Source organism: Urocitellus parryii, chromosome 11, assembly GCF_045843805.1.
Source record: "Urocitellus parryii isolate mUroPar1 chromosome 11, mUroPar1.hap1, whole genome shotgun sequence".
NCBI classification, from domain to species: domain Eukaryota; kingdom Metazoa; phylum Chordata; class Mammalia; order Rodentia; family Sciuridae; genus Urocitellus; species Urocitellus parryii.
Window position 1 is genome coordinate 13,945,140 of NC_135541.1, and position 18,368 is coordinate 13,963,507.

An 18,368-nucleotide genomic window follows, 5' to 3' on the forward strand; every position below is an offset into this window, starting at 1 on the left:
TACTATGTGCCAGGTGTGCTCTTAGACGTGGGGATTGCTGAGATGGGCGAGGCCTCACAAGTCTGGTGCTGGTGACATTGAGCTGGACTGTCTGGTTTCTTGAGATCAGGTCGAATCCGCCCCTTGAAGACTGTTACCAGTTACCTGCACTCTGCCGATTTACCCTTCATGGGATCCAGACCCAAGTTTAGACACTTAGAGATTCACATCAACTTCCTCAATAGAGGTGTCTTAATTAAGGCCCTTAATTCAATATAAAACAAACAAAGGAAAAATCCAGTAAGGGCTGGGGCTGGGCCTCAGTGGTACTTGTTTAATATGTGCAAGGTCCCGAGTTCGATCTCCAACAAGAGAAAAAAAAGCAGGGGGAGTGACTTCAGATTTTGCATCTGAAGCAAAGTGAGAGGATAATAAACATTTTAAAAAGACCAAAAGAAAAGAATTCTATTAACCTAGATTTCTGTCCCCACTGAAAAAAAACCCACTAACCCATTGAATGACTCACAAACCCTAGAGTATTTACTGCCTGACCCTTTGCTGAACACATTTGCAGATCCCTGGTGCAAAACAATGGATCTCACTGATAAAGATGCCAGCCCAGGCAATGGGGCTTAGGTTCACATCCAGACCCGGCTGTGTGGTCTCAGCCAGGTCCCTCTGCTTCCCTGAGCCTCAGCTTCCTCATTTGTACAATGGAGATGAGAATGGCACCTCCCACGGGCTTTCTTTCTGGGATGGTGAAAATGTTCTGAATTCGAACAGTGGTAATGGTCACACGGCTTTGTGAATGTGCTTTAAAGTTTACTGAACTGTACACTTTAAAAGAGTGATTTTGGGGTCAGGGGTGTAGTTTAGTGGTCAAACACTTGCCTAGCACATGAAAGGCCCTGAGTTCAGATCCCCAGCACTGAGGGGGGAAAAAGTGAATTTATGATTTGTGAATTGTATTTCAATTTTAAAAAGAAAAGAGAAGATCCAGGCTTGGGAGGCTGAGGCAGGAGGACTGTGAGTTCAAAGCCAGCCTCAGGAACTTAGCGAGGCCCTAAGCAACTTAGCAAGACCCTGTCTCTAAATAAAATAAAATAAAAGGGGTGCTGGGGATGTAGCTCAGTGGTTCAATCCCTGGTACCAACAAAAAGAAAAAAAAAGAGAAGAAGAAGAAAAAAGAAAAAAGTACCTCCATAGGCTGTTGTAAGGCTGGAAGGAGATGGTGGGTGAGGGTGGTGCACAGACCCGGCAAGGGGCTTCCATGGTCTTCATCCTTCTCCTCACTGCCATCATGATGTATCAATTGATGTGTTATTTTCTATTTTTTTTCACGTTACCTAGAATAGGAAAACATATGGCAAGCAAGCAAAATCAGCATTCACAGGAAAATTACACTCTATATTAAAATGTGTATGTTAAAAATAAACTTCTTTTCCTTAAAATATTATCATGCTTGACAGCTTGGACTGCACAAAAAATAAACTTTTCTCTATATGGCAAATGACATTATAAACAAAGAAAAAATAACAGATGAAGGGAAAATATTTCTCCATAAAACAAAGGGCTTACGGCTGGGGATGCGGCTCTGTGGTAGAGCGTTCGCTCAGCGTGTGTGAGGCAGGCCCCCGGGTTCATTCTGTCCCCATCATGGCAAAGGGGAGAAAAGTCCACAAAGGGTTAATACAAACAAGTTGTCAAGTAACTAGAAAGAGGAAAACCCCTAGGAAAATGAGCAGACACAGGCAATTCGCAGAACCTGACGGTAAATGGCCAAGACACTTATGAAAGGACACTTAGCCTCAGTGTGGTGGAGGAGATGCACATCATTAAGCACCAGGACATACCATTTTTCTCTCATATACAGGAAAAATGTAAACAATAAAAAGCATGTGGCGGGGCTGGGCATGGAGGTGCACGCCTGTAATCCAAGCAGCTTGGGAGGCTGAGAAAGGAGAATCACGAGTTCCAAGCCAGCCTCAGCAGCTGCGAGGCACTAAGCAACTCCGTGAGCCCCTGTCTCTAAATAAAATACAAAATAGCACTGGGGATGAGGCTCAGTGGTTGAGGACCCGAGTTTAATCCCTAGTACCCACCCCTTCCCCCCAAAAAAGCATGTGGGAAGGGGTTAGAGAGCCCTTAAATTTCTACAACCTTTGGGGAAATCTCCTGGCATTACTTATGTATTTACTTTTGTGGTCCTGGGAATGGAACCCAGAGGCTCTACCAGTCTTTGTTTTATTTTGAGACAGGGTCTTACTAGATTGTCCAGGCCTTGGACAATTGAACTTGGCCTTGAACTTGCCATCCTCTCACCTCAGTCTACTGAGTTGCTAGTATTACAGGTGGGCACCACCACACCTGGCTCTGGCACTATTTATTAAAATTCAAAACATGAATACTTTTGACTCAGCTATTCCACTTCTGGGAAATAAAAGTGGATACCTAAAGATATGTGTAAGAGGAGATCTACGGAACCACTCTGCATGCTAGGCAAGCTCTCTGCCTCTGAGCTACAGCCCAGCCCACCCAAGCACTCTGTAACAGCAAAAAGCCAATAACCTGGAAGCCACCTGAAGGGCCGTCAGGAGAGAGGCTGACTGTATTAGTCTACATACCTCAGAGATGAGATCAGCTACTAAGAAGAATGAAATACTATACGTGGCTGTGAATGGCCTCTAAGACTTGGTATTAAGTAAAAAAAGCCGGTGGAGAACAAGTCTCTATTAAAGCACAATGCATATTCTATGTCTGGTTATGTAAGATGGGGCAGGGCTGATATATATGCACATTTGCTTCAGTGTGCTTCCAGGGCTTTGGAAGGAAAGACAACTGCAGGGGGATAGCTGGGTGCTGATGAGTCTGTGTACCTCTGACATCTTGAATCGTGCTTTAAATAAGTAAAATTTTCAAATAAGTAAAATCGTGCATTTGACTTATTTAAAAATGGCAGGGCTGGGGGCTGGGGATGTGGCTCCAGCGGTAGCGCGCTCGCCTGGCATGCGTGCGGCCCGGGTTCGATCCTCAGCACCACATACCAACAAAGATGTTGTGTCCCCCGAAAACTAAAGAAATAAATATTAAGAAATTCTCTCTCTCTCTCTCTCTCACTCTCTCTCCTCTCTCACTTTAAAAAAAAAAAAAATGGCAGGGCTGGGCAAGGTGGCTCATGCCTATAATCCCAGTGGTTTAGGAGGCTAGGCAGGATTGCAAGTTTAAAGCCAGCCTCAGCAATTTAGCAAGGCTGTAAGCAATTGTGAGACCCTGACTCTAAATAAAATATAAAAACAGGCTGAGGATGTGACTCAGTGGTTAAATGCCCCTGAGTTCAATCCATGGTACCAAAAAATTTAAAAATTAAAAAATAAATTTAAAAAAGTGACAGGACTTGGGGTATAGCTCAGTGACAAAGCATAGGCCCTGGATCTGATCCTTAGCAACACACACACACACACACACACACACACACACACACACACACACAGTGGATTAATTAAAAGATCTAAATATAAGGTGTTCATAATATATTGTTAAATTTTTAAAAAGTCTGTTCAGAACCATATAGAATGATTTACTTTTTTTTTTTTAATATTTACTTTTTTAGGTGTAGATGGACACAACACAATGTCGCTATTTTTTTTTTTTTTAATGTGGTGCTGAGGAACGAACCCTGGTCCTGCCCGTACTAGACGAGCGCTCTACCGCTGAGCCACAATCCCAGCCCCTAGAATGATTTACGTTTGGAGGTGGGGTGCTGGGTGCTCTACCAATTGAACTGTGATCCTCCTGCCTCAGCCTCTAGGGTAGGACTACAGGCGTGCACCACCACTCCTGGCATAGAACCATAGAATGATTCTCTGTAGACAAAGGCAAGAAAGCAAAGGAAAGTAACAAACAAAAAACCCAGCACTATCCACCTTCACACACATGGATTTATTTAGGCATTAAAAAAGCAAATCTTTTGAATGACCACGCATAACTTCCATAATTAAAAAAAATAGTACTAAAAAGTATGAAAAGATAAGTTGTCATTACATTTATTTATTTATCATGATGCTGAATTAATTTTGAGCTAGGACTCTGGTCTGGAGATTTTTATGTCAACTCTTAGTGTCTCCAGACCCAAAGGAAGAGCTTTTCTCATCTTCCTAGAACCTGCTGTCGGGGGTGGATGTTGTCTTCCTTGTCTCAGAAACCTCAGGTCTGTGTTTTTACCCAAAGGCTTGGCCCTCCTCACACCTCCTTGCAAAGATGGGAAATATGCAGACTCCTTAATATGTGAAAAGAATTTTGGGGCATGTTTCAGGTAACAGAAAAGGAGACAGGCAGGGTGGGGGGTGGAGGCTTCTGGAACACAGGTCAACTCTCAGCAGACAGGCAGGGCAGGGGTTCTCCCAGCTCCTCACCACTGCCAGGACACAGGGTCCCTGGAGGGCTGCTTGGGCCTCTGAGAGTCACATTTTTGTTATTTTTCTAAAAATATTTTTAGTTATAGATTGACACAATATCTTTATTTTACTTATTTTTATGTGGTGCTGAGGATGGAACCCAGTGCCTCACACGAGCTAGGCAAGCGCCCACCACTGAGCCACAACCCCAGCCTCTACATTTTTGTTATTCTTAGTGGGGAGATCACTGTGGGCTTTGGTCCTCAGTGAGGTTCCTCTCACACCTCATTCTCACAGTGTGAAGGGAGTCTTCCATGGTTGGGCCCAGTGGAACTTCCAACCAGCTGGGTGTCCTCTGACTTGCTGGCCTCCTGGATGAATTTGTTAGTTAAGAGCACCAGGGTAGGGCAGAGGGGCAGCTCAGGGGCAGAGCACTTGCTTAAGCATATGTGAGGCCCTGGGTTCCATCCCCAGTGCCACAAAAAGAGCATGAGGGTCCCAGAGACCTGGTCTTCAAACCTCCCTTCACACACCACCTATGGGATTCTGGGCATGAGACTGAAGCTCTCTGAGCCTCAGTCTCCACATCCAGAAAATGCGGGCAAGGGTGGCAAAGCCCCTCTGCATGAGCTGTCATGAACAGAGATGCTGGTAGGTCTGGTACTCAGCAGGTTTGGCATCTAAAGCCACTGGCCTCAGGCACAGTGATTACAGCAAGAGGAGGAGGCTGTGTGTGGTCATAGCAATGCCTCTGGCTCCAGCTGCACCGTGACCCTGTGGGTGTGAGCTGGGCAAGGTCAGGGCACAGATGCTTTCACGTGGGAATGTGTAGGCCTGAGCATGAGGGAAAACATGCTCAGAGCTGTCCCTTCAGGAGGACCTGCAGAACTGGCAGGTTCAGCAAAGCCCATCTTGACACCAGCAGGGCACAAAGGGACTGTCTCAGACAAAGCTCCAAGACCAAGTTTATAAAAATAACCCTCCATGTCCCTCATGGAGCAGAGGCAGCACCCCACTCGGCTCCTCCTGCTCCTCACACCTCAAGTGAGATTTGACAGGCTCAGTCACTAATTATTTGAGAAATAATCAAGGCAGCACTTGCTGCCCCCAGAGCTGAGGCTGCGAATGCCCAGTTGGTTGGTTTTCATTATTTTTCTGGGAAATAGTTGCATCCTTCTATCACAGGCCTGTTCTGCTGAGTGGTTTGGCGACCCGGTGGGATGGAACCTAGTTCTGGCCCTCAGGGAGCTGGGGGTGCCTGCAGCCAGTAGGAGAAGGACCTGCTGAAAGTGAGCTGGCCCTGTGCTCTGGGCTGCTGACTCGGTACAGGAGCTGGGCCTTGGCCATGGGAAGGACAGAGAGATGGGGAAGAGAACACGGGTTTGCATCCAGGCGCCACCTCCTAGCCTGTGACACTGAGCCAGGCCAGGCACCCTGCCTACATTTCTTCACCCTGGGTTACCAGTCAGAAATTTGGAAACATCAAACTGCAAAAGCAACAGAAGAGTCAGAAGAAGAAACTGAGGCCCGGGGACATAAGGTGAGTCATGGCAAGGAAGACCCTCAAGGGTGCCAGCCCAGGGTTATCACCTCTCTGCCCTCTTTCCCGGGGCGTCCTACAGTGCTCTTTTTCCGGGCCCATCCCCAGGGCTGCAGGTGTTTGGTAAGACTCTCCTCCTGTGATCTGGGAAGCAGGCCTGGCCCACCCCCAGCCAACCCGGGGTCACACAAGCCTCCTCTCCCTCCAACTCTTGAGGTCTTTTAGATTCACTCTGCCTCCTCCAGGTTCTCAGAGCAGGCCTCGATGGTGACCCAAGCGAAAAATGAAGGGATGAGGCATGACAAACTCCAACAAGAAGGAAGAGAAGGGATTTTCTTTTTACTCAGGAACCCCTCGGAGCCATGAGTCCTGGCTGTTCCCACCATTTCCATAGTAAGATGTTTCCACCTTCCTGACCAACAGACTCTGTCCAGGGCAGTTTCACACAGTGGCTCACGCAGCTTAACTGAAGCATGGTCTGGCGGGATAGTGAGGCCTTGGGACTCCACTGTCTGGGTTCAAATTCCTACTCTTTTCTCTAAGTATGTGACCCGGTGACTCCATTTCCCATCTGGAACACAGGGTGATAATAATACCTCTCTGATAAGATTGTCCTGAAGTTGAAATGAGATGGTACTGGTGAGTCGTTAACCTGGTACCACCTGTAAGAGCTCCATGACTCAGCTAATGACAGAATTTTCATAGAAAGTTTCCAGCTGTCTGTCTCCCCACGTAGAGTGCAAGCTTTCTGAGGGCAAGGACCATGTCTGTTTTGTGCCTTGCACATATGGACACTAAGATAGATAAATAAATTTTGAATATGCTGAAATGCAGAACTCACGGACAGAGAAGGTTCTTGTCCCTGCTTTGAGATTCTGAGACTCGTGTTCTGAATGATATTTTGGTACTTGCTTTGAAGCTCATCCTTCTCATATTCTGCTTAAATAGGATTGGACATCACTGGGTTTCTCTCTCTCTCTCTCTCTATTTTATTTTAGCACTTACCACAACTACAATACAATTCTGCAGTTTTTCACAGAGCCTACTTTCCTAGACCATAACATCCAGGGGACTGGGGCTGTAGCTCAGGGGTGGAGCATTTGCCTAGCACATGCAAGGCCTTGGGTTCCTTCCCCAGCGCTGAAGAAAAAAAGAAAAGAAAGCACACTTTTAGGGAAAGGCCCTGATTAGCTCCTACTATGGCTGGAAGCCTCCCACTGGGCCTGGATAATGTTAGACAAGAAATATTTGTCAATTGGCCTGAAGGCTCTAAAGCTTAGCAAAAGATGATTTAGTAAATGGAATGGGTAGTGAAGAGAGAAGCCTTTTTTAAAAGACCAAGGAAGCACTAGCAAAATGTTAATGCTCTATAAAATAATATGCTAAAATATATGCAATTAAAGCAAGCATCAGCTTAATACAAATAACCAAGTCTCATTAATTCTTAACTATTATTTATTATAGGTAGTTTGCTTCTTATTATTAAATAATGAACAATGATAACCTATTATCATTTACTGGCAGTAGCCTAATCTTGACTTAGGGCTCTGGCTAGAAGAGAAAATATCTCTTGACTCATTCATCTCTCTCTTTTTTTTTCTTTCTTTTTTTGGCACTGGGGATTGAACCCAGTACTTTACCACGGAGCTACACCCCAGCCTCCAGGACTCTATACTTTTAGGGGGAGTGTAATTAACTTTGCTTTCTTTCTCTGCTCTTAATTTTCTTCCCTGATATTTCAATCCAGAAACAGAAGGGAAAATGGGAAAAGAAGGAAAGTAAGCTCCAAGTCCTGCAATTCCTGTTCTCACCAGAAGCAAGAACCTTTTAACTCTCTTTTCCCTAAGCAGAAAAACCTCTCTCTTCACAGGCTGGCCTTTCCCTGGTTATTGTTTTCTCTTCTGTTTTGGAGGAAATTGCTTGCAGCTTCTCCCCTTCCCTCTTGACCAATTATTTAGCTGGGCAGGCCGTAAAATAAAGTTTACAGTCAGTTGTTTCCATGGCAACCTCACACCCTGCATCTCTCTGACTTTAAAGCAGTCTCGTCCCTTTCTCCAGTTCCAAATGCAAGCCTGTCAAAAAGTAACTTTTCTTTAAAGCATGTGCACAGGACAGAATATGATTTGTAAAGAGAGATAAGTGGTTGTGCAAGGTAGGGGTCCTTTGATAGCATGAGATGGATTCCTGAAAAATCCTCTGCAACTCATAGCTACTCACATTGTGCTAAGGCATTTGAAGTCTGCATAAGAAGGCTGTGGAACTGCGATCATGGGGGAGGGCTCTCATTTTTGGAACGCCATCCTCTCTGTGTGCTAGACGCTGGCCTAAGCACTTTGCATCCACGACTCACCATTTACCTCATTTTTTTAAATCCTGGTGGCATCCTGCAGAGATTTTGCTCACAGATTGTCATTAGAGCCACTGGGCATCTGCTCTCAGGGAAAATGTTTCAGTCCCCAAATGACTTGAAATTGCAATGTTCATACACGTACCTCTTAATAATAATACCAGCTGCCATTTCCTGTGTTCCCACTATCAGGAGATTTGGTTACATCATCTCAGTTAATCAGGAAGTCAAGCTTAGGAGGCTGTATTATCCCCCTGCTATGGATGGAAAAACTGAGGTTGGGGAGAGAAAGCGACTAAAAGTCCAAAGCTGGGATTGGAACCTGGGTGAGTCTACTCCATCCGTGCTGCTATAACAAAATGCCATAGACTGAGTAGTTTATAAACAACAGAAATGTATTTCTTCTCATAGTTCTGGAGTCTGAGGAGTCCAAGATAAAGGTACTAAAAGATTCCATTGAGCTGTTCACAGTTGGTGCCCTCTTACTGTGTCCTCAACTTCTCTCTCTCTCTCTCTCTCTCTCTCTCTCTCTCCAGGGCTGGGGATGCAGCCCAGGCCCTTGTACTCCCCTACTGAGCTACACCCCAACATCCTGGGTACTATGACTTGGAAGAATTGGGGTGCTAGGGTTCCCTTGCTTTTCAAATGCAAACACTCCTGAGAAAGGTGATAGATCAGCCAGCCTTCAGCTGGGTTGGGTGATATCAGCAGAGAAGGGGGCCTGGGAAGGTACATGTCCTGGGGACAGGAAGATGGAAACACAATTCTCCCTGGTGCCCGCCTAGGCTGGGTCACTCTGAACAACTTCGTGGTTGTTTAAAAAATCAATCCAAATCCAATTGATTTTTAGAAGAACATATTTTTAGCACAGCATATAAAAATAAACAACAGAAACCATCTCATAGGCGTCCCACATCACATGTTTCTTATTGTCCACCCAGTGATGTCCTAAGTTTCAAGTCTGGTCCACCAAGGGGGAAAAACAGAGAGCACAGCCCACAGACGGGGATTACAGGAGGACACGCCGCTCCATCCCCGCAGACTGGAAGCCTCCCTGCAAAGACACGGGCCTTCCCTGGCCCAGCCTCCTTCTTCCCGTGTCACTGGCTACTGCAGCCACCCAAGGAAGTTGAGGAAATGGCCCCTTCTGGACGGGTCAGTTGCTGAACCAGCCAGGCTCATGACAACTTTCAGACGGGGGCTGCTAGGTGAGCACCCAAAGGCGCTGGCTGAGGCTGAACAGAGAGGCAGAGGGGCTGGCTTCCTTCTAGGAAGATCCAGGCTGGCAGATGAAAGGCCTGGCCAGCTCCCAGCAGATGCGGAGCACAGACGTGTTCCAGTTACTGTCCACCGCACTGTGGCCACTCCTGGCTTCTCCTCCTCATCTTGTCATTGGCCCAACGTTGGAAAAGATCTTGTAAATCACCTGTTCCTGTCAGCACGTCCCTGAGAGCCCACCGTGTGCCAGGCCCTGGGGGAGGGAGGATGTGAATACTGAGAATGACAAGAACTGGTGTGAAATGTGCGATGACCTGTGCCAGACGCTGTTCTAAGTAGTTTACAGGAACAGTTGAGTTAGGACCATGGGCTAGATGCTGCTGTTATTCCCATTTTACAGATAAGAAAACTGAGGCACTGAAGAGATAAGTAGTTTGCCTGAGGCCATAGAGATCTAAGTGGCAGAGTCTGAACTCAAACCTGAGCAATCTGGCTCCAGGCTCTCAATGCCTTGAGGTGCTCAGGATCTGGTGAGTTTGTGTGAATGATGGACAAAGAAATGAGCCGTTCTAGGGGCAAGACAGATGTAGTTCCTTTAATCCATTCAAGATATATACCTACCAGTTTTCAGGGTGTCTGTTGCTAGCCCCACTCTGGGAATTAAGGAAAGGCTTCCGCAAGAGATTTTGGAAGAGATACTGGTTGTCAACTGATTGGAGAAAAAGTGGGGCTAGAGCGCAAAGGAGATCCAAGTGCAGAGAAAGGCCTGAGCACAGGCACATCGGCAGGAGAGAGGCTCAGAGAAGAGCAGGGTCTAGCTCCAGGCTCCACAGCCAGCCGTGCAGCAGACCCAGGAGCCAGGTCTCCAACCCCCGCACCCAGGCCACGCTGTCCACTAGGATTCACAGCTGCAGCAGGCGTGGTGGAGGCCCCGCGGAGCCTCAGAACAGCTCGTGGAGACCCCAGCTGGAAGGCTCACCCAGATTCCCCCAGACCCACTGAGAATCCGGGCAGCCGAGGGCCACGCTGGGCAGGCTCGTGCTCAGGGCTCATCTCACGTCTTCATTCCTGTCTCTTTCCCTCCCTTCTCTTTCTGTGGCAGGTTGGAAAACGGTTCCCCAAGTATGTCCATGTCCTGATTCCCAGAACCTGGGAACGTTAGTGTATTCTGTAGAAGGGTCTGTACACATTTAGTTAAGTGTGGTGTGTGGGCTTGAGAAGATTGTCCCAGTGGGTTCTAAATGCAATCACCAGTGATTAAGAGAAAGGCAGAAGGACTTGGACACATGCACAGAGCAGAAGACGGAGCAGAGAGAGCAGAAGCCACAAGTCAGGGGACGCCAACAGCCACCAGAAGCCAGAAGAGGCAAATAGAAGTTTTGCCTCCAGAGCCTCAGGGAGCAGCACCCTGCTGAGGCCTTGGTTTAGGTCTGCTGGCTTCTAAAATTGTGAGAAAAGAAATTTCTGTTCTTCTAAACCACTGTTTGCAGTTAATTTGTTACCACAGTCACAGGAAAGTAATACAGTACTGTAATATATAATATAGTAATATAATATAATATATAATAATGTAGGATCTTCTATCAATCATCCCTCTTCCTGGTCCTTCTCCTCTGGAAAGAGGTGAGATGTGGAAAGGGGCATTTTCTAAAGTAAGCTACAGGGCCGCCCCCTCCATCCTAGAGGTGTTCTGTCCTCCTTGGACAGCAGCTGAGTCATCTAAAGGCCCCTCTCTGCCCTTTACCATGCCCTCATCTCTTTATCCCATGCCACCAGGCAGGACCTCACCACCCTCTGGGAGATCACACAACCTCTCATTTACAGATGGGATTTGGGGGCCCAGAGAGGGTCATGACTTTCCTAAAGTCACACAGAGATGAGTGAGAAATCCAGAGCATAGACAGGAGCGTCCTACCTGCTGCTACTTGTACAGCTTCTGTTTTGAGTCTCCCCAAGGGATCCTTGCACAGTGCTGGGTGCACAGTGCTAGGTACACAGTGGGCCTTTGGTGACTTTGGTGGCAATAGGGAATGACAATCAACCTGGGCTTTGAAAGTGCCTAAACTCCTCATTGTTAAACAAAATTACATGTAAGAGGTTGTGAGGGGAATGGGAAAATAAACAAGGAGAGAAATGAATTACAGTAGATGGGGTAGAGAGAGAAGATGGGAGGGGAGGGGAGGGAGGATAGTAGAGGATAGGAAAGGTAGCAGAATACAACAGTTACTAATAGGGCATTATGTAAAAATGTGGATGTGTAACCGACGTGATTCTGCAATCTGTATTTGGGGTAAAAATGGGAGTTCATAACCCACTTGAATCTAATGTATGAAATATGATATGTCAAGAGCTTTGTAATGTTTAGAACAACCAATTAAAAAAAAAAAAAAGAAAGTGCCTAAACTTGTGATGAAACCTGGCTCTGCCATACAAGCTATGCCGCCTTAGGTACGTCACTTCACCCACCAAGCCTCAGTTGCGTCATCCGTGAAGTGGAAGTAATAACAGCACATGCTTCAGACCATACTGCAAGAGAGCGCAGTAGAGAAATTAAGAGCCTTGGCCCTGGAGCCAGACTGAGTGGTTGAGTTTCCTGTCCACCATACATTAACTATTTGTCTTGAGCGCCTAACTCTGCCTTAGTTTCTCCATCTGTGATTTTGGGGGTAACAGAGTTGTGAGACCAGGTGAGATATTTTATGTCTTTTGCTTTGGGTGGAGCTTGGTACATACTAAATTCTCAATGGACAATATCCACCATTAGACATTACTGGAGGATTGTCAGGAGCACTCTGTGACCACTAAAGCAGTTGGCACTGTACCCTGGGACCATTAGTGTCCTATAAATGGTACATATTGTCTCTGCTGTCATTCTTGCTGTGGGGCTGCACAGGGTGGATCTGCCACCGCAGGGCTCAGGTTCCCTGGTCCCGTTGAGGTTTCCTGCCCTCCCTGAAAGCCCAGCTTTCTAGAGGAGCTTCTGAGGGAGGCCCAGGACCGATCCAGTTCTTCTAATTCTCCCCAGACACACTTACCAGTGTTACGCTGTTGACCGGTGACGAGTCCTTGCTTCCCCGAAAGCTGAAGTATAACACCAGAGAAGCCTGCCGAGGCAAGGTCAGACTGGAGAGTAGAAGTTTATTAAAGGACAGCAGAAAAGACTTCTCCCGGAGGAAGAAGGGGACCCAAGAGGTGGAATCGTGGAAGTGCGGTTGTCTCCCCTTTTTTAGACCTAGGGTCTTCTTGCATTCCTGTCACATTCCTGTCCTTCGTTCTGTTAAGGGTGGGGCACAGGTGGGCCAAAGGAGTAATCTGGGCAGGAAGGACTTTTGAGTCAGCATCTTCAAGTTTGCTGGGAGCTGTTTCATTAACACTTCTTTGGGATGGGCTCTGGGCCTTGGGGACTTTAACATTCCATGAGTTGTCCGGCTTTTCCCAGACTTCATTAACATTCCAAGAGTTGTTCTGCTTTTCCCGGAATTCATTCTCAACATGGCCTCCATTTTGGATCTTACTCGATATTAGACCTGATTTACCTAACCACACTGACTACTGACTACCTAACTTTAAATCTGGCTTCACCAGTTCTCAGCCATTAAGCCTCCACCGTAGATGTCCGGACAGAAGTACCTTTTGCTGCAGGGTGGGGAGGCGTTCACACTGGCTGTCAGACAAGTTCATTACATTCTTATGGATTTGTCAAAGACCTTCACAGGCTCCTACTCTGTTAAAGCCAGAAAGGACCCTGAAGAGGCCCATTTTGCCCAAGTGGAAGCAGAGATGACAATGAGCCACGGGCAGAAACAAGGGAGACCCTTCCCAGGTTGCAAATATTTGTTGTCGTTTTTTTTTTGTTTTTTTTTTTTGGAGGGGGGCGTGCTGGAGCTTGAGCCCTGGGCTGAGGCAGGAGGATCACGAGTTCAAAATCAGCCTCAGCAACTGAGCAAGGCCCTAAGCAACTTAAAGGGACCCTGTCTCAAAATAATCAATAAGTAAAAAGGGCTGGGGGAAAAAAGGAAAAGATACCATTCACACAAAGAAAGTGTGTGTGTGTGTGTGTGTTACTGTTTAAAGAATGCTAAGGAACCCTCTGACCCTGCCATCCAGGGAGATTCAGAATTGGTACCAGCACCTGTGAAGCCCCTGAGGCTGCATCTATTTAAACAGGTGTCTTGGGTGGAACCAGCTGCCCATGGAATGCCGAGAGAATTCCTAGCAAGGGCTCCTTCTAGAAAGAAAACCTCAATGCTCTGAGTGTCTGCTCTTCATTTTTCTCCCTGGTCTCCACTTGAACATCCCGTCATTGTTTTCAAAGCCAGAGTTTTTCTTTGGAAATGGTTCTACCCAAATATGGTAGCTCAGTGTCACCTTGTTCTCCCACCTTCAGGAACCTCCTTGTCCTTTTCCCCAACTCAAACAATTGCCATATTTGATTTCCACCAGGAGGGAAAAAAACATCGTCATCTTCCTAACACCTGTTCTCAGCGGAGGTGCCGAACAGTTGACATGAATGTTCTCAGTTTTCATAAGAATCTTAGAAGGCACCATGGTTAACTAGCCCATTTTTTCAGATAAGAAAACTGAGGCCTAAAGAGATTTAAAAATCTTGAGTTAGGATGGGGTAAAGCCAAGATTTGAACCCAGGGTTTTCTCAGTCCACAGTCAGATTTGGGTTTTTTGAGGCCTAAAGCCTAGGCTACTGGGGAAGTGTATTAGCTTTTCATTGGTATAACGAAACAACTGAGGCAGGATACTTATGTGCTGAGGGCCATTACCAAGTAGGTATGACGCATCGTAATCCTTGCCAGTGTACCCCATGTTAAATGGACTTGCCTTGGAAATTTGCTGCGACCTTGCTTGTGTGTTTGAGAAATGTGACCCTGCTCAATCACCAGGGTAGATCCAGGATTAGGGTGTATTCCTGCAGGAAGTATCTCCGTCCTTGGGTTTAGGGCGTGACAATAGGAGTTTTAGGGAAGTTGAGGTTGAAGATTATTGATGCTGGGATTAGAGTGTTCCTGCTGCTTGTTCCCGTTGAGTTCTTGTGAGATTAAAATGGGATTTGTAAAAAGCCTTGTGGAGTAGGATTTGGGATCGGACATATTGGAATTGCCCCTGAACGTGTGAGAGGCTGGTGTGAGCTCGGGAATAAAGAATTGCTGTTTGAACCTACAAAGCTGTGGTGCCTCCTGATTCTGGTGCCCCCCAAGACATCGGCACTTATGAAGAAAAGAGTTTTATTTAGTTGACAGTTTTGGAAGCTTGAAGTTCAATATTAAGCAGGCCCCATTGGTTTGACCTCTGGTGTGGGCAGTGGATGGTCCCATATGGTGGAGCAAGTGGTCACATCTCAAGTGAGGAAGCCGAGAGGGAGGAGCTGGGCTTGCTCCTTGTATAACAGCTCTCTAGTGAGGGCTTTCCTTTGGAGGGCAGCGGCCTGAAGACTTCCCACTAGCATCCACCTCTTAAAGGTTCTACCGAGATCCAATATCACCACTCCAAGAGCAACCTTCCTACATGTGAACGTTAGGGACAAGCTAAACCCAAATCATAGGAAGGGCAAGGCAAACACCTTTATCCTTGTGGGTATTTTTTTTTTTTTTGGTTTGGTGTTTTGGGGCAGGGGGAGCTGGGAATTGAATCCAGAGCCCTGGGTATGCTAGATGGTCTACCACTGAGTTACACCCCCACCCAGTATCATATTTAAGAAAAGGATAGTGCTGGGGTGTAGCTCAGTGGTAGAGTGCCCGCCTAGCATGCATGAGGCCCTGGTTCCATCCCCAGCCCAGGGAAGGGAAGGATAAAAAATACAAATTTTGAGCTGGGCATGGTGGCACATATCTAAAATCCCAGCTGCTTGGGAAGCTGAGGCTGGAGGATTGCAAGTTCAAGGTGAGCCTCAGCACTTAGCAAGGCCTTGTCTCAAACAAAAAAAAAAGGGGCTGGGATATGGCTCAGTGGTAGAGAGCCCTGGGTTTGATTCTTAGTACCCTCCTCCTCAAAAACCTCAAAGTTTGATATAAAAGTGTTGTGGGAGGCTGAGGCAGGAGGGCTGCAAGTTAGAGGCCAGCCTCAGCAATTTAGTGAGGTCCTAAGCAGATTAGCAAGACCCTCTCTCTCTCTCTCTCTCACACACACACACACACACACACACACACACACACACACACATAAACACACAAAAGTGTTGGAGTAAAAGGAGACTTTGATTAATTGCGGTTTAAATATCTGATTTTCAGCTGGATACAGTGGCACATGCCTGTAATCCCAGTGATTCGGGAGGCTGAGGCGGGAGGATTGAGTTCAAACCCAGCCTTGGCAACTTAACAAGACCCTAAGCAACTCAGTGAGACTCTGTCTCTAATAAGTATAAAAAAAAGGCTGGGGGGACTGGGCTTGTGGCTCAGTGGTAGAGCACTTGCCTAGCATGTGAGGCACTGGGTTCGATTCTCAGCACCACACAGAAATAAACAAAGGTTCATTGACAACTAAAAAAATATTTTTAAAAAGTGCGGGGGTGGGGGGCGGGGCCTGGGGATGTGGCTCTGTTGTTAAGTGCCCCTGGATTTAATTCCTGGTACAAAAAAAAAAAATATGGTTTTCACAAATATTACAAAAATGTTTGTTCTGTGAACACATTGTTAGGATTTCTCTCAGGGCTTTGAAAGGGGCTGATAAAATTGAGGGGCTGTGAGCCACTGCCTCTTTAGCAACTCCACAATCCACCTGCATCTCTGCCAGAACAGTGGTTTCCAACAAAGAATCATTTGGCCCCAAAGGTCACTAGTGCCTGGGTCATAAACCCTCAGCTGGAGGGAGGAAACCTGAATTCCTGGGTGGTCCCAAAGACCATTCACATCTATTCTCTTTTGGTCCCAAAAGAAAGACAGTGAGGAGCTCTGTATGGACTGCTCAGCTCTTAGCATTACAAGCACATCCTGGGTGGCAAAGAAAGGGGGCCTGAGGATACACCTCTGCTCCCTCTTTTCTCTCTCTCTCTCTCTCTCTCTTTTTTTTTTTTTTTTTTGGCAGGGGTGCTTTACCACAGGGCGGCATGCCAGCCCTTTTTATTTTTACTTGAAGGTAGGGTCTTGCTAAGTTGCCCAGGCTGGCCTGGAAGTTGCGATCCTCCTGCCTCGGCCTCCAGAGTTGCTAGGATTACAGGCGTGTGCTGTGGAACCGGCTCCATCCTGGCCAGCACAAAGGGTCCCATGGATGAAGAAAGGAGCAGTGGGGGACCTCCACTCCAGGCTGAAGCTCAGGCCTGGTAAACAGCTGAAAGCAAAAACGCTGTTCCACCCGGAGACCTGATCTCCTCAGGGAGGGCGGGCCTTTCTGAGAGGTTGGTGTTCTTCTGTCACCCTTTTATCATCCTGTTTGCTGTGAAATAATAGCTCCCATTTTACTATGCCAAAGGCACTTTTCTTCCTCCTTTCCCTGAGTTGCATCATGAAGCTTCCTCAAATTAGGATACATTAAAAGCTCCCTGCCCCCAGCCTCTTCCTCACTCTGGGAGGGACAGGGCGGGCATTTCAGTGCACCTTGCTCCATTGAAGGCTGCTCTTAGGGAGCCTCTGCCTTCCCTTGCAGTCTCCCAAGTGTGACATTACCAAAAGCATGCCAAAGCTTTTCTGTCTCTAGTGATGAAGACTTTACTGCATTTAGGATGAATTAAGCACCCCAAAACACTGCTTTGGGGAAAATCTACCCTGGGTCAGGGTTGAAGGACATACTCTACCCCTAAAAGATGTCTCTCTGCAGGAAGAGATTGAGGAATGCCAAAAACATGGAAAGCCATGTCCCCTGTGCCCAGAAGCGAGCTTGAGGTGAATTAGAAAACTCCTTAAAGATTTGTTAGCACCACTTGGCTTTTACCAATAGGAACAAAGTAACCTAATTCCCAAGCCACCATCAATGTCACAATCATGGTAGAAGTAGATACACCTGGCCTAGGGGTTAAGTGTTAGCAGCAACACCTTTTTTTAAATATTTACTTTTTAGTTGTAATTGGACACAATATCTTTATTTCACTTATTTATTTTTATGTGGTGCTGAGGATGGAACCCAGGGTCTCGCACATGCGAGGTGAGTGCTCTACCACTGAGCCCCAACCCCAGCCCCAGCAACAACACTTTTTTTTTAGAGAGAGAATTTTTTAATATTTATTTTTTAGTTTTCGGTGGACACAATATCTTTATTTTTATGGGGTGCTGAGGATTGAACCCAGCACTCAGCCCCACTAAAATCAAAAGCTGGCTGTGCTGTCAAAAAAATTCCCTAGACATGGAGCTTTTAGGCTAAGTCCCAAATTCAAGTTCTAGTTTTGGTTTAAGACAATGCAGTCTTTTTTTTTTTTTAACCTTTTTTTTTAAGAGAGAAAGAGAATTTTTAATATTTATCTTTTAGTTATCGGCAGACACAACATATTTGTTTTGTATGTGGTGCTGAGGGTTGAACCCAGGCATGCCAGGCGAGCGCGCTACTGCTTGAGCCACATCCCCAGCCCAAGACAATGCAATCTTAACCCTCCTAGACCTCAGATTTCTCATCTGCAGGGTGAGAGAGATGAAAAGCAATTGCGTTTTTCTCACGCGTTCATCTTTTGTTCCATCCACCCACCCACACACCCATCTAGAGGTAGGCGCCATCACAAATTCTAGGAATTTGATTCCGATATAAGTTCTGTCCCAGTTGCTGCCGTGACCCACCCCCTCCTCTGGATCTGTTTTTTGTATGCCAAATGGGTTCTAAGCGTCCTCAGGAGCTGATCTGTGACAGCATGTCTTACAAACAGAAGGAGGTACAAATGTCAGCAATTTCCATGGTCACATTGAGGACTTTCACTGCAGGCTTTTGCCACTGTGTAGCTCTGTTTGTCAGGACAGAGGAT